This window comes from Microchirus variegatus (assembly GCF_963457635.1).
Source record: "Microchirus variegatus genome assembly, chromosome: 15".
Taxonomy (NCBI): Eukaryota; Metazoa; Chordata; class Actinopteri; order Pleuronectiformes; family Soleidae; genus Microchirus; species Microchirus variegatus.
In genome coordinates, this window is record NC_139816.1 from 23,203,793 (window position 1) to 23,218,658 (window position 14,866).

A 14,866-nucleotide genomic window follows, 5' to 3' on the forward strand; every position below is an offset into this window, starting at 1 on the left:
AAAAATGGAAAATCTCCAAATGAGCTTAACTCACTCTGATGAACACATAAACATAGAAAAACAGAAAACAAGTCCAAACAATGAAATAATTGCAACATTTTACACTGAGTGTCCAGAAGTAACATTGTAAAGATGTTATGTTCACTTTTTAAGGTTTATATCATGTGGCAGGAGAAAAAAATGGAAAATCTCCAAATGAGCTGAACTCACTCCAATAGGCAAGTAAACATAGAAAAACAGAAAACAAGTCCAAACAATGAAATAATTGCAAAATTTTACACTGAGTGTCCAGAAGTAACATTGTAAAGATGTTATGTTCACTTTTTAAGGTTTATATCATGTGGCAGGAGAAAAAAATGGAAAATCTCCAAATGAGCTTAACTCACTCTGATGAACACATAAACATAGACAAACAGAAAACAAGTCCAAACAATGAAATAATTGCAACATTTTACACTGAGTGTCCAGAAGTAACATTGTCAAGATGTTATGTTCATTTTTTTAAGTTTATATCATGTGGCAGGAGAAAAAAATGGAAAATCTCCAAATGAGCTTAACTCACTCTAATGTACACATAAACATAGAAAAACAGAAAACATGTCCAAACAATGAAATAATTGCAACATTTTACACTGAGTGTCCAGAAGTAACATTGTAAAGATGTTATGTTCACTTTTTAAGGTTTATATCATGTGGCAGGAGAAAAAAATGGAACATCTCCAAATGAGCTTAACTCACTCCAATAGGCAAGTAAACATAGAAAAACAGAAAACAAGTCCAAACAATGAAATAATTGCAACATTTTACACTGAGTGTCCAGAAGTAACATTGTAAAGATGTTATGTTCACTTTTTAAGGTTTATATCATGTGGCAGGAGAAAAAAATGGAAAATCTCCAAATGAGCTTAACTCACTCCAATAGGCAAGTAAACATAGAAAAACAGAAAACAAGTCCAAACAATGAAATAATTGCAACATTTTACACTGAGTGTCCAGAAGTAACATTGTAAAGATGTTATGTTCACTTTTTAAGGTTTATATCATGTGGCAGGAGAAAAAAATGGAAAATCTCCAAATGAGCTTAACTCACTCTAATGTACACATAAACATAGAAAAACAGTAAACAGCTCCAAACAATGAAATATTTGCATAATTTTACACTGAGTGTCCAGAAGTAACATTGTAAAGATGTTATGTTCATTTTTTTAAGTTTATATCATGTGGCAGTAGAAAAAAATGGAAAATCTCCAAATGAGCTTAACTCACTCTAATGTACACATAAACATAGAAAAACAGAAAACAAGTCCAAACAATGAAATAATTGCAACATTTTACACTGAGTGTCCAGAAGTAACATTGTAAAGATGTTATGTTCACTTTTTAAGGTTTATATCATGTGGAAGGAGAAAAAAATGGAAAATCTCCAAATGAGCTTAACTCACTCCAATAGGCAAGTAAACATAGAAAAACAGAAAACAAGTCCAAACAATGAAATAATTGCAAAATTTTACACTGAGTGTCCAGAAGTAACATTGTAAAGATGTTATGTTCACTTTTTAAGGTTTATATCATGTGGCAGGAGAAAAAAATGGAAAATCTCCAAATGAGCTTAACTCACTCTGATGAACACATAAACATAGAAAAACAGAAAACAAGTCCAAACAATGAATTAATTGCAACATTTTACACTGAGTGTCCAGAAGTAACATTGTAAAGATGTTATGTTCACTTGTTAAGGTTTATATCATGTGGAAGGAGAAAAAAATGGAAAATCTCCAAATGAGCTTAACTCACTCTAATGTACACATAAACATAGAAAAACAGAAAACAAGTCCAAACAATGAAATAATTGCAACATTTTACACTGAGTGTCCAGAAGTAACATTGTAAAGATGTTATGTTCACTTTTTAAGGTTTATATCATGTGGCAGGAGAAATAAATGGAAAATCTCCAAATGAGCTTAACTCACTCCAATAGGCAAGTAAACATAGAAAAACAGGAAACAAGTCCAAACAATGAAATAATTGCAACATTTTACACTGAGTGTCCAGAAGTAACATTGTAAAGATGTTATGTTCACTTTTTAGGTTTATATCATGTGGCAGGAGAAAAAAATGGAAAATCTCCAAATGAGCTTAACTCACTCCAATAGGCAAGTAAACATAGAAAAACAGAAAACAAGTCCAAACAATGAAATAATTGCAACATTTTACACTGAGTGTCCAGAAGTAACATTGTAAAGATGTTATGTTCACTTTTTAAGTTTTATATCATGTGGCAGGAGAAAAAAATGGAAAATCTCCAAATGAGCTTAACTCACTCTGATGAACACATAAACATAGAAAAACAGAAAACAAGTCCAAACAATGAAATAATTGCAACATTTTACACTGAGTGTCCAGAAGTAACATTGTAAAGATGTTATGTTCACTTGTTAAGGTTTATATTATGTGGAAGGAGAAAAAAATGGAAAATCTCCAAATGAGCTTAACTCACTCCAATAGGCAAGTAAACATAGAAAAACAGAAAACAAGTCCAAACAATGAAATAATTGCAACATTTTACACTGAGTGTCCAGATGTAACATTGTAAAGATGTTATGTTCACTTTTTAAGGTTTATATCATGTGGCAGGAGAAAAAAATGGAAAATCTCCAAATGAGCTTAACTCACTCTAATGTACACATAAACATAGAAAAACAGTAAACAGCTCCAAACAATGAAATATTTGCATAATTTTACACTGAGTGTCCAGAAGTAAAATTGTAAAGATGTTATGTTCATTTTTTTAAGTTTATATCATGTGGCAGGAGAAAAAAATGGAAAATCTCCAAATGAGCTTAACTCACTCTAATGTACACATAAACATAGAAAAACAGAAAACAAGTCCAAGCAATGAAATAATTGCAACATTTTACACTGAGTGTCCAGAAGTAACATTGTAAAGATGTTATGTTCACTTTTTAAGGTTTATATCATGTGGCAGGAGAAAAAAATGGAAAATCTCCAAATGAGCTTAACTCACTCTAATGTACACATAAACATAGAAAAACAGTAAACAGCTCCAAACAATGAAATATTTGCATAATTTTACACTGAGTGTCCAGAAGTAAAATTGTAAAGATGTTATGTTCATTTTTTTAAGTTTATATCATGTGGCAGGAGAAAAAAATGGAAAATCTCCAAATGAGCTTAACTCACTCTAATGTACACATAAACATAGAAAAACAGAAAACAAGTCCAAACAATGAAATAATTGCAACATTTTACACTGAGTGTCCAGAAGTAACATTGTAAAGATGTTATGTTCACTTTTTAGGTTTATATCATGTGGCAGGAGAAAAAAATGGAAAATCTCCAAATGAGCTTAACTCACTCCAATAGGCAAGTAAACATAGAAAAACAGAAAACAAGTCCAAACAATGAAATAATTGCAAAATTTTACACTGAGTGTCCAGAAGTAACATTGTAAAGATGTTATGTTCACTTGTTAAGGTTTATATCATGTGGCAGGAGAAAAAAATGGAAAATCTCCAAATGAGCTTAACTCACTCTAATGTACACATAAACATAGAAAAACAGTAAACAGCTCCAAACAATGAAATAATTGCAACATTTTACACTGAGTGTCCAGAAGTAACATTGTAAAGATGTTATGTTCACTTTTTAGGTTTATATCATGTGGCAGGAGAAAAAAATGGAAAATCTCCAAATGAGCTTAACTCACTCCAATAGGCAAGTAAACATAGAAAAACAGAAAACAAGTCCAAACAATGAAATAATTGCAACATTTTACACTGAGTGTCCAGAAGTAACATTGTAAAGATGTTATGTTCACTTTTTAAGTTTTATATCATGTGGCAGGAGAAAAAAATGGAAAATCTCCAAATGAGCTTAACTCACTCTGATGAACACATAAACATAGAAAAACAGAAAACAAGTCCAAACAATGAAATAATTGCAACATTTTACACTGAGTGTCCAGAAGTAACATTGTAAAGATGTTATGTTCACTTGTTAAGGTTTATATTATGTGGAAGGAGAAAAAAATGGAAAATCTCCAAATGAGCTTAACTCACTCCAATAGGCAAGTAAACATAGAAAAACAGAAAACAAGTCCAAACAATGAAATAATTGCAACATTTTACACTGAGTGTCCAGATGTAACATTGTAAAGATGTTATGTTCACTTTTTAAGGTTTATATCATGTGGCAGGAGAAAAAAATGGAAAATCTCCAAATGAGCTTAACTCACTCTAATGTACACATAAACATAGAAAAACAGTAAACAGCTCCAAACAATGAAATATTTGCATAATTTTACACTGAGTGTCCAGAAGTAAAATTGTAAAGATGTTATGTTCATTTTTTTAAGTTTATATCATGTGGCAGGAGAAAAAAATGGAAAATCTCCAAATGAGCTTAACTCACTCTAATGTACACATAAACATAGAAAAACAGAAAACAAGTCCAAGCAATGAAATAATTGCAACATTTTACACTGAGTGTCCAGAAGTAACATTGTAAAGATGTTATGTTCACTTTTTAAGGTTTATATCATGTGGCAGGAGAAAAAAATGGAAAATCTCCAAATGAGCTTAACTCACTCTAATGTACACATAAACATAGAAAAACAGTAAACAGCTCCAAACAATGAAATATTTGCATAATTTTACACTGAGTGTCCAGAAGTAAAATTGTAAAGATGTTATGTTCATTTTTTTAAGTTTATATCATGTGGCAGGAGAAAAAAATGGAAAATCTCCAAATGAGCTTAACTCACTCTAATGTACACATAAACATAGAAAAACAGAAAACAAGTCCAAACAATGAAATAATTGCAACATTTTACACTGAGTGTCCAGAAGTAACATTGTAAAGATGTTATGTTCACTTTTTAGGTTTATATCATGTGGCAGGAGAAAAAAATGGAAAATCTCCAAATGAGCTTAACTCACTCCAATAGGCAAGTAAACATAGAAAAACAGAAAACAAGTCCAAACAATGAAATAATTGCAAAATTTTACACTGAGTGTCCAGAAGTAACATTGTAAAGATGTTATGTTCACTTGTTAAGGTTTATATCATGTGGCAGGAGAAAAAAATGGAAAATCTCCAAATGAGCTTAACTCACTCTAATGTACACATAAACATAGAAAAACAGTAAACAGCTCCAAAAAATGAAATATTTGCAAAATTGTACACTGAGTGTCCAGAAGTAACATTGTAAAGATGTTATGTTCATTTTTTTAAGTTTATATCATGTGGCAGGAGAAAAAAAGTGGAAAATCTCCAAATGAGCTTAACTCACTCCAGTGCGCAAGTAAACATAGAAAAACAGAAAACAAGTCCAAACAATGAAATAATTGCAAAATTTTACACTGAGTGTCCAGAAGTAACATTGTAAAGATGTTATGTTCACTTGTTAAGGTTTATATCATGTGGAAGGAGAAAAAAATGGAAAATCTCCAAATGAGCTTAACTCACTCCAATAGGCAAGTAAACATAGAAAAACAGAAAACAAGTCCAAACAATGAAATAATTGCAAAATTTTACACTGAGTGTCCAGAAGTAACATTGTAAAGATGTTATGTTCACTTTTTAAGGTTTATATCATGTGGCAGGAGAAAAAAATGGAAAATCTCCAAATGAGCTTAACTCACTCTGATGAACACACAAACATAGAAAAACAGAAAACAAGTCCAAACAATGAATTAATTGCAACATTTTACACTGAGTGTCCAGAAGTAACATTGTAAAGATGTTATGTTCACTTGTTAAGGTTTATATCATGTGGAAGGAGAAAAAAATGGAAAATCTCCAAATGAGCTTAACTCACTCTAATGTACACATAAACATAGAAAAACAGAAAACAAGTCCAAACAATGAAATAATTGCAACATTTTACACTGAGTGTCCAGAAGTAACATTGTAAAGATGTTATGTTCACTTTTTAAGGTTTATATCATGTGGCAGGAGAAATAAATGGAAAATCTCCAAATGAGCTTAACTCACTCCAATAGGCAAGTAAACATAGAAAAACAGGAAACAAGTCCAAACAATGAAATAATTGCAACATTTTACACTGAGTGTCCAGAAGTAACATTGTAAAGATGTTATGTTCACTTTTTAGGTTTATATCATGTGGCAGGAGAAAAAAATGGAAAATCTCCAAATGAGCTTAACTCACTCCAATAGGCAAGTAAACATAGAAAAACAGAAAACAAGTCCAAACAATGAAATAATTGCAACATTTTACACTGAGTGTCCAGAAGTAACATTGTAAAGATGTTATGTTCACTTTTTAAGTTTTATATCATGTGGCAGGAGAAAAAAATGGAAAATCTCCAAATGAGCTTAACTCACTCTGATGAACACATAAACATAGAAAAACAGAAAACAAGTCCAAACAATGAAATAATTGCAACATTTTACACTGAGTGTCCAGAAGTAACATTGTAAAGATGTTATGTTCACTTGTTAAGGTTTATATTATGTGGAAGGAGAAAAAAATGGAAAATCTCCAAATGAGCTTAACTCACTCCAATAGGCAAGTAAACATAGAAAAACAGAAAACAAGTCCAAACAATGAAATATTTGCATAATTTTACACTGAGTGTCCAGAAGTAAAATTGTAAAGATGTTATGTTCATTTTTTTAAGTTTATATCATGTGGCAGGAGAAAAAAATGGAAAATCTCCAAATGAGCTTAACTCACTCTAATGTACACATAAACATAGAAAAACAGAAAACAAGTCCAAGCAATGAAATAATTGCAACATTTTACACTGAGTGTCCAGAAGTAACATTGTAAAGATGTTATGTTCACTTTTTAAGGTTTATATCATGTGGCAGGAGAAAAAAATGGAAAATCTCCAAATGAGCTTAACTCACTCTAATGTACACATAAACATAGAAAAACAGTAAACAGCTCCAAACAATGAAATATTTGCATAATTTTACACTGAGTGTCCAGAAGTAAAATTGTAAAGATGTTATGTTCATTTTTTTAAGTTTATATCATGTGGCAGGAGAAAAAAATGGAAAATCTCCAAATGAGCTTAACTCACTCTAATGTACACATAAACATAGAAAAACAGAAAACAAGTCCAAACAATGAAATAATTGCAACATTTTACACTGAGTGTCCAGAAGTAACATTGTAAAGATGTTATGTTCACTTTTTAGGTTTATATCATGTGGCAGGAGAAAAAAATGGAAAATCTCCAAATGAGCTTAACTCACTCCAATAGGCAAGTAAACATAGAAAAACAGAAAACAAGTCCAAACAATGAAATAATTGCAAAATTTTACACTGAGTGTCCAGAAGTAACATTGTTAAGATGTTATGTTCACTTTTTAAGGTTTATATCATGTGGCAGGAGAAAAAAATGGAAAATCTCCAAATGAGCTTAACTCACTCTGATGAACACATAAACATAGAAAAACAGAAAACAAGTCCAAACAATGAAATAATTGCAACATTTTACACTGAGTGTCCAGAAGTAACATTGTAAAGATGTTATGTTCACTTGTTAAGGTTTATATCATGTGGAAGGAGAAAAAAATGGAAAATCTCCAAATGAGCTTAACTCACTCCAATAGGCAAGTAAACATAGAAAAACAGAAAGCAAGTCCAAACAATGAAATAATTGCAACATTTTACACTGAGTGTCCAGAAGTAACATTGTAAAGATGTTATGTTCACTTTTTTAAGGTTTATATCATGTGGCAGGAGAAAAAAATGGAAAATCTCCAAATGAGCTTAACTCACTCTAATGTACACATAAACATAGAAAAACAGAAAACAAGTCCAAACAATGAAATAATTGCAACATTTTACACTGAGTGTCCAGAAGTAACATTGTAAAGATGTTATGTTCACTTTTTAAGGTTTATATCATGTGGCAGGAGAAAAAAATGGAAAATCTCCAAATGAGCTTAACTCACTCTGATGAACACATAAACATAGAAAAACAGAAAACAAGTCCAAACAATGAAATAATTGCAACATTTTACACTGAGTGTCCAGAAGTAACATTGTAAAGATGTTATGTTCACTTTTTAAGGTTTATATCATGTGGCAGGAGAAAAAAATGGAAAATCTCCAAATGAGCTTAACTCACTCTGATGAACACATAAACATAGAAAAACAGAAAACAAGTCCAAACAATGAAATAATTGCAACATTGTACACTGAGTGTCCAGAAGTAACATTGTAAAGATGTTATGTTCACTTGTTAAGGTTTATATCATGTGGAAGGAGAAAAAAATGGAAAATCTCCAAATGAGCTTAACTCACTCCAATAGGCAAGTAAACATAGAAAAACAGAAAACAAGTCCAAACAATGAAATAATTGCAAAATTTTACACTGAGTGTCCAGAAGTAACATTGTTAAGATGTTATGTTCACTTTTTAAGGTTTATATCATGTGGCAGGAGAAAAAAATGGAAAATCTCCAAATGAGCTTAACTCACTCTGATGAACACATAAACATAGAAAAACAGAAAACAAGTCCAAACAATGAAATAATTGCAACATTTTACACTGAGTGTCCAGAAGTAACATTGTAAAGATGTTATGTTCACTTGTTAAGGTTTATATCATGTGGAAGGAGAAAAAAATGGAAAATCTCCAAATGAGCTTAACTCACTCCAATAGGCAAGTAAACATAGAAAAACAGAAAGCAAGTCCAAACAATGAAATAATTGCAACATTTTACACTGAGTGTCCAGAAGTAACATTGTAAAGATGTTATGTTCACTTTTTTAAGGTTTATATCATGTGGCAGGAGAAAAAAATGGAAAATCTCCAAATGAGCTTAACTCACTCTAATGTACACATAAACATAGAAAAACAGAAAACAAGTCCAAACAATGAAATAATTGCAACATTTTACACTGAGTGTCCAGAAGTAACATTGTAAAGATGTTATGTTCACTTTTTAAGGTTTATATCATGTGGCAGGAGAAAAAAATGGAAAATCTCCAAATGAGCTTAACTCACTCTGATGAACACATAAACATAGAAAAACAGAAAACAAGTCCAAACAATGAAATAATTGCAACATTTTACACTGAGTGTCCAGAAGTAACATTGTAAAGATGTTATGTTCACTTTTTAAGGTTTATATCATGTGGCAGGAGAAAAAAATGGAAAATCTCCAAATGAGCTTAACTCACTCTGATGAACACATAAACATAGAAAAACAGAAAACAAGTCCAAACAATGAAATAATTGCAACATTGTACACTGAGTGTCCAGAAGTAACATTGTAAAGATGTTATGTTCACTTGTTAAGGTTTATATCATGTGGAAGGAGAAAAAAATGGAAAATCTCCAAATGAGCTTAACTCACTCCAATAGGCAAGTAAACATAGAAAAACAGAAAACAAGTCCAAACAATGAAATAATTGCAAAATTTTACACTGAGTGTCCAGAAGTAACATTGTAAAGATGTTATGTTCACTTTTTAAGGTTTATATCATGTGGCAGGAGAAAAAAATGGAAAATCTCCAAATGAGCTTAACTCACTCTGATGAACACATAAACATAGAAAAACAGAAAACAAGTCCAAACAATGAATTAATTGCAACATTTTACACTGAGTGTCCAGAAGTAACATTGTAAAGATGTTATGTTCACTTGTTAAGGTTTATATCATGTGGAAGGAGAAAAAAATGGAAAATCTCCAAATGAGCTTAACTCACTCTAATGTACACATAAACATAGAAAAACAGAAAACAAGTCCAAACAATGAAATAATTGCAACATTTTACACTGAGTGTCCAGAAGTAACATTGTAAAGATGTTATGTTCACTTTTTAAGGTTTATATCATGTGGCAGGAGAAATAAATGGAAAATCTCCAAATGAGCTTAACTCACTCCAATAGGCAAGTAAACATAGAAAAACAGGAAACAAGTCCAAACAATGAAATAATTGCAACATTTTACACTGAGTGTCCAGAAGTAACATTGTAAAGATGTTATGTTCACTTTTTAGGTTTATATCATGTGGCAGGAGAAAAAAATGGAAAATCTCCAAATGAGCTTAACTCACTCCAATAGGCAAGTAAACATAGAAAAACAGAAAACAAGTCCAAACAATGAAATAATTGCAACATTTTACACTGAGTGTCCAGAAGTAACATTGTAAAGATGTTATGTTCACTTTTTAAGGTTTATATCATGTGGCAGGAGAAAAAAATGGAAAATCTCCAAATGAGCTTAACTCACTCCAATAGGCAAGTAAACATAGAAAAACAGGAAACAAGTCCAAACAATGAAATAATTGCAACATTTTACACTGAGTGTCCAGAAGTAACATTGTAAAGATGTTATGTTCACTTTTTAGGTTTATATCATGTGGCAGGAGAAAAAAATGGAAAATCTCCAAATGAGCTTAACTCACTCCAATAGGCAAGTAAACATAGAAAAACAGAAAACAAGTCCAAACAATGAAATAATTGCAACATTTTACACTGAGTGTCCAGAAGTAACATTGTAAAGATGTTAGGTTCACTTTTTAAGGTTTATATCATGTGGCAGGAGAAAAAAATGGAAAATCTCCAAATGAGCTTAACTCACTCCAATAGTTAAGTAAACATAGAAAAACAGAAAACAAGTCCAAACAATGAAATAATTGCAACATTTTACACTGAGTGTCCAGAAGTAACATTGTAAAGATGTTATGTTCACTTTTTAAGGTTTATATCATGTGGCAGGAGAAAAAAATGGAAAATCTCCAAATGAGCTTAACTCACTACAAGAGACAAGTAAACATAGAAAAACAGAAAACAAGTCCAAACAATGAAATAATTGCAACATTTTACACTGCGTGTCCAGAAGTAACATTGTAAAGATGTTATGTTCACTTTTTAGGTTTATATCATGTGGCAGGAGAAAAAAATGGAAAATCTCCAAATGAGCTTAACTCACTCCAATAGGCAAGTAAACATAGAAAAACAGAAAACAAGTCCAAACAATGAAATAATTGCAACATTTTACACTGAGTGTCCAGAAGTAACATTGTAAAGATGTTATGTTCACTTTTTAAGGTTTATATCATGTGGCAGGAGAAAAAAATGGAAAATCTCCAAATGAGCTTAACTCACTTCAATAGGCAAGTAAACATAGAAAAACAGGAAACAAGTCCAAACAATGAAATAATTGCAACATTTTACACTGAGTGTCCAGAAGTAACATTGTAAAGATGTTATGTTCACTTTTTAGGTTTATATCATGTGGCAGGAGAAAAAAATGGAAAATCTCCAAATGAGCTTAACTCACTCCAATAGGCAAGTAAACATAGAAAAACAGAAAACAAGTCCAAACAATGAAATAATTGCAACATTTTACAATGAGTGTCCAGAAGTAACATTGTAAAGATGTTATGTTCACTTTTTAAGGTTTATATCATGTGGAAGGAGAAAAAAATGGAAAATATCCAAATGAGCTTAACTCACTCTAATGTACACATAAACATAGAAAAACAGAAAACAAGTCCAAACAATGAAATAATTGCAACATTTTACACTGAGTGTCCAGAAGTAACATTGTAAAGATGTTATGTTCACTTTTTTAGGTTTATATCATGTGGCAGGAGAAAAAAATGGAAAATCTCCAAATGAGCTTAACTCACTCTGATGAACACATAAACATAGAAAAACAGAAAACAAGTCCAAACAATGAAATAATTGCAACATTTTACACTGAGTGTCCAGAAGTAACATTGTAAAGATGTTATGTTCACTTGTTAAGGTTTATATCATGTGGAAGTAGAAAAAAATGGAAAATCTCCAAATGAGCTTAACTCACTCCAATAGGCAAGTAAACATAGAAAAACAGAAAACAAGTCCAAACAATGAAATAATTGCAAAATTTTACACTGAGTGTCCAGAAGTAACATTGTAAAGATGTTATGTTCACTTTTTAAGGTTTATATCATGTGGCAGGAGAAAAAAATGGAAAATCTCCAAATGAGCTTAACTCACTCTAATGTACACATAAACATAGAAAAACAGTAAACAGCTCCAAACAATGAAATATTTGCATAATTTTACACTGAGTGTCCAGAAGTAACATTGTAAAGATGTTATGTTCATTTTTTTAAGTTTATATCATGTGGCAGGAGAAAAAAATGGAAAATCTCCAAATGAGCTTAACTCACTCCAATAGGCAAGTAAACATAGAAAAACAGAAAACAAGTCCAAACAATGAAATAATTGCAACATTTTACACTGAGTGTCCAGAAGTAACATTGTAAAGATGTTATGTTCACTTTTTAAGGTTTATATCATGTGGCAGGAGAAAAAAATGGAAAATCTCCAAATGAGCTTAACTCACTCTAATGTACACATAAACATAGAAAAACAGAAAACAAGTCCAAACAATGAAATAATTGCAACATTTTACACTGAGTGTCCAGAAGTAACATTGTAAAGATGTTATGTTCACTTTTTAAGGTTTATATCATGTGGCAGGAGAAAAAAATGGAAAATCTCCAAATGAGCTTAACTCACTCCAATAGGCAAGTAAACATAGAAAAACAGAAAACAAGTCCAAACAATGAAATCATTGCAACATTTTACACTGAGTGTCCAGAAGTAACATTGTAAAGATGTTATGTTCACTTTTTAAGGTTTATATCATGTGGCAGGAGAAAAAAATGGAAAATCTCCAAATGAGCTTAACTCACTCTAATGTACACATAAACATAGAAAAACAGTAAACAGCTCCAAACAATGAAATATTTGCATAATTTTACACTGAGTGTCCAGAAGTAACATTGTAAAGATGTTATGTTCATTTTTTTAAGTTTATATCATGTGGCAGGAGAAAAAAATGGAAAATCTCCAAATGAGCTTAACTCACTCCAATAGGCAAGTAAACATAGAAAAACAGAAAACAAGTCCAAACAATGAAATAATTGCAACATTTTACACTGAGTGTCCAGAAGTAACATTGTAAAGATGTTATGTTCACTTTTTAAGGTTTATATCATGTGGCAGGAGAAAAAAATGGAAAATCTCCAAATGAGCTTAACTCACTCTAATGTACACATAAACATAGAAAAACAGAAAACAAGTCCAAACAATGAAATAATTGCAACATTTTACACTGAGTGTCCAGAAGTAACATTGTAAAGATGTTATGTTCACTTTTTAAGGTTTATATCATGTGGCAGGAGAAAAAAATGGAAAATCTCCAAATGAGCTTAACTCACTCTAATGTACACATAAACATAGAAAAACAGAAAACAAGTCCAAACAATGAAATAATTGCAACATTTTACACTGAGTGTCCAGAAGTAACATTGTAAAGATGTTATGTTCACTTTTTAAGGTTTATATCATGTGGCAGGAGAAATAAATGGAAAATCTCCAAATGAGCTTAACTCACTCCAATAGGCAAGTAAACATAGAAAAACAGGAAACAAGTCCAAACAATGAAATAATTGCAACATTTTACACTGAGTGTCCAGAAGTAACATTGTAAAGATGTTATGTTCACTTTTTAGGTTTATATCATGTGGCAGGAGAAAAAAATGGAAAATCTCCAAATGAGCTTAACTCACTCCAATAGGCAAGTAAACATAGAAAAACAGAAAACAAGTCCAAACAATGAAATAATTGCAACATTTTACACTGAGTGTCCAGAAGTAACATTGTAAAGATGTTATGTTCACTTTTTAAGTTTTATATCATGTGGCAGGAGAAAAAAATGGAAAATCTCCAAATGAGCTTAACTCACTCTGATGAACACATAAACATAGAAAAACAGAAAACAAGTCCAAACAATGAAATAATTGCAACATTTTACACTGAGTGTCCAGAAGTAACATTGTAAAGATGTTATGTTCACTTGTTAAGGTTTATATTATGTGGAAGGAGAAAAAAATGGAAAATCTCCAAATGAGCTTAACTCACTCCAATAGGCAAGTAAACATAGAAAAACAGAAAACAAGTCCAAACAATGAAATATTTGCATAATTTTACACTGAGTGTCCAGAAGTAAAATTGTAAAGATGTTATGTTCATTTTTTTAAGTTTATATCATGTGGCAGGAGAAAAAAATGGAAAATCTCCAAATGAGCTTAACTCACTCTAATGTACACATAAACATAGAAAAACAGAAAACAAGTCCAAGCAATGAAATAATTGCAACATTTTACACTGAGTGTCCAGAAGTAACATTGTAAAGATGTTATGTTCACTTTTTAAGGTTTATATCATGTGGCAGGAGAAAAAAATGGAAAATCTCCAAATGAGCTTAACTCACTCTAATGTACACATAAACATAGAAAAACAGTAAACAGCTCCAAACAATGAAATATTTGCATAATTTTACACTGAGTGTCCAGAAGTAAAATTGTAAAGATGTTATGTTCATTTTTTTAAGTTTATATCATGTGGCAGGAGAAAAAAATGGAAAATCTCCAAATGAGCTTAACTCACTCTAATGTACACATAAACATAGAAAAACAGAAAACAAGTCCAAACAATGAAATAATTGCAACATTTTACACTGAGTGTCCAGAAGTAACATTGTAAAGATGTTATGTTCACTTTTTAGGTTTATATCATGTGGCAGGAGAAAAAAATGGAAAATCTCCAAATGAGCTTAACTCACTCCAATAGGCAAGTAAACATAGAAAAACAGAAAACAAGTCCAAACAATGAAATAATTGCAAAATTTTACACTGAGTGTCCAGAAGTAACATTGTTAAGATGTTATGTTCACTTTTTAAGGTTTATATCATGTGGCAGGAGAAAAAAATGGAAAATCTCCAAATGAGCTTAACTCACTCTGATGAACACATAAACATAGAAAAACAGAAAACAAGTCCAAACAATGAAATAATT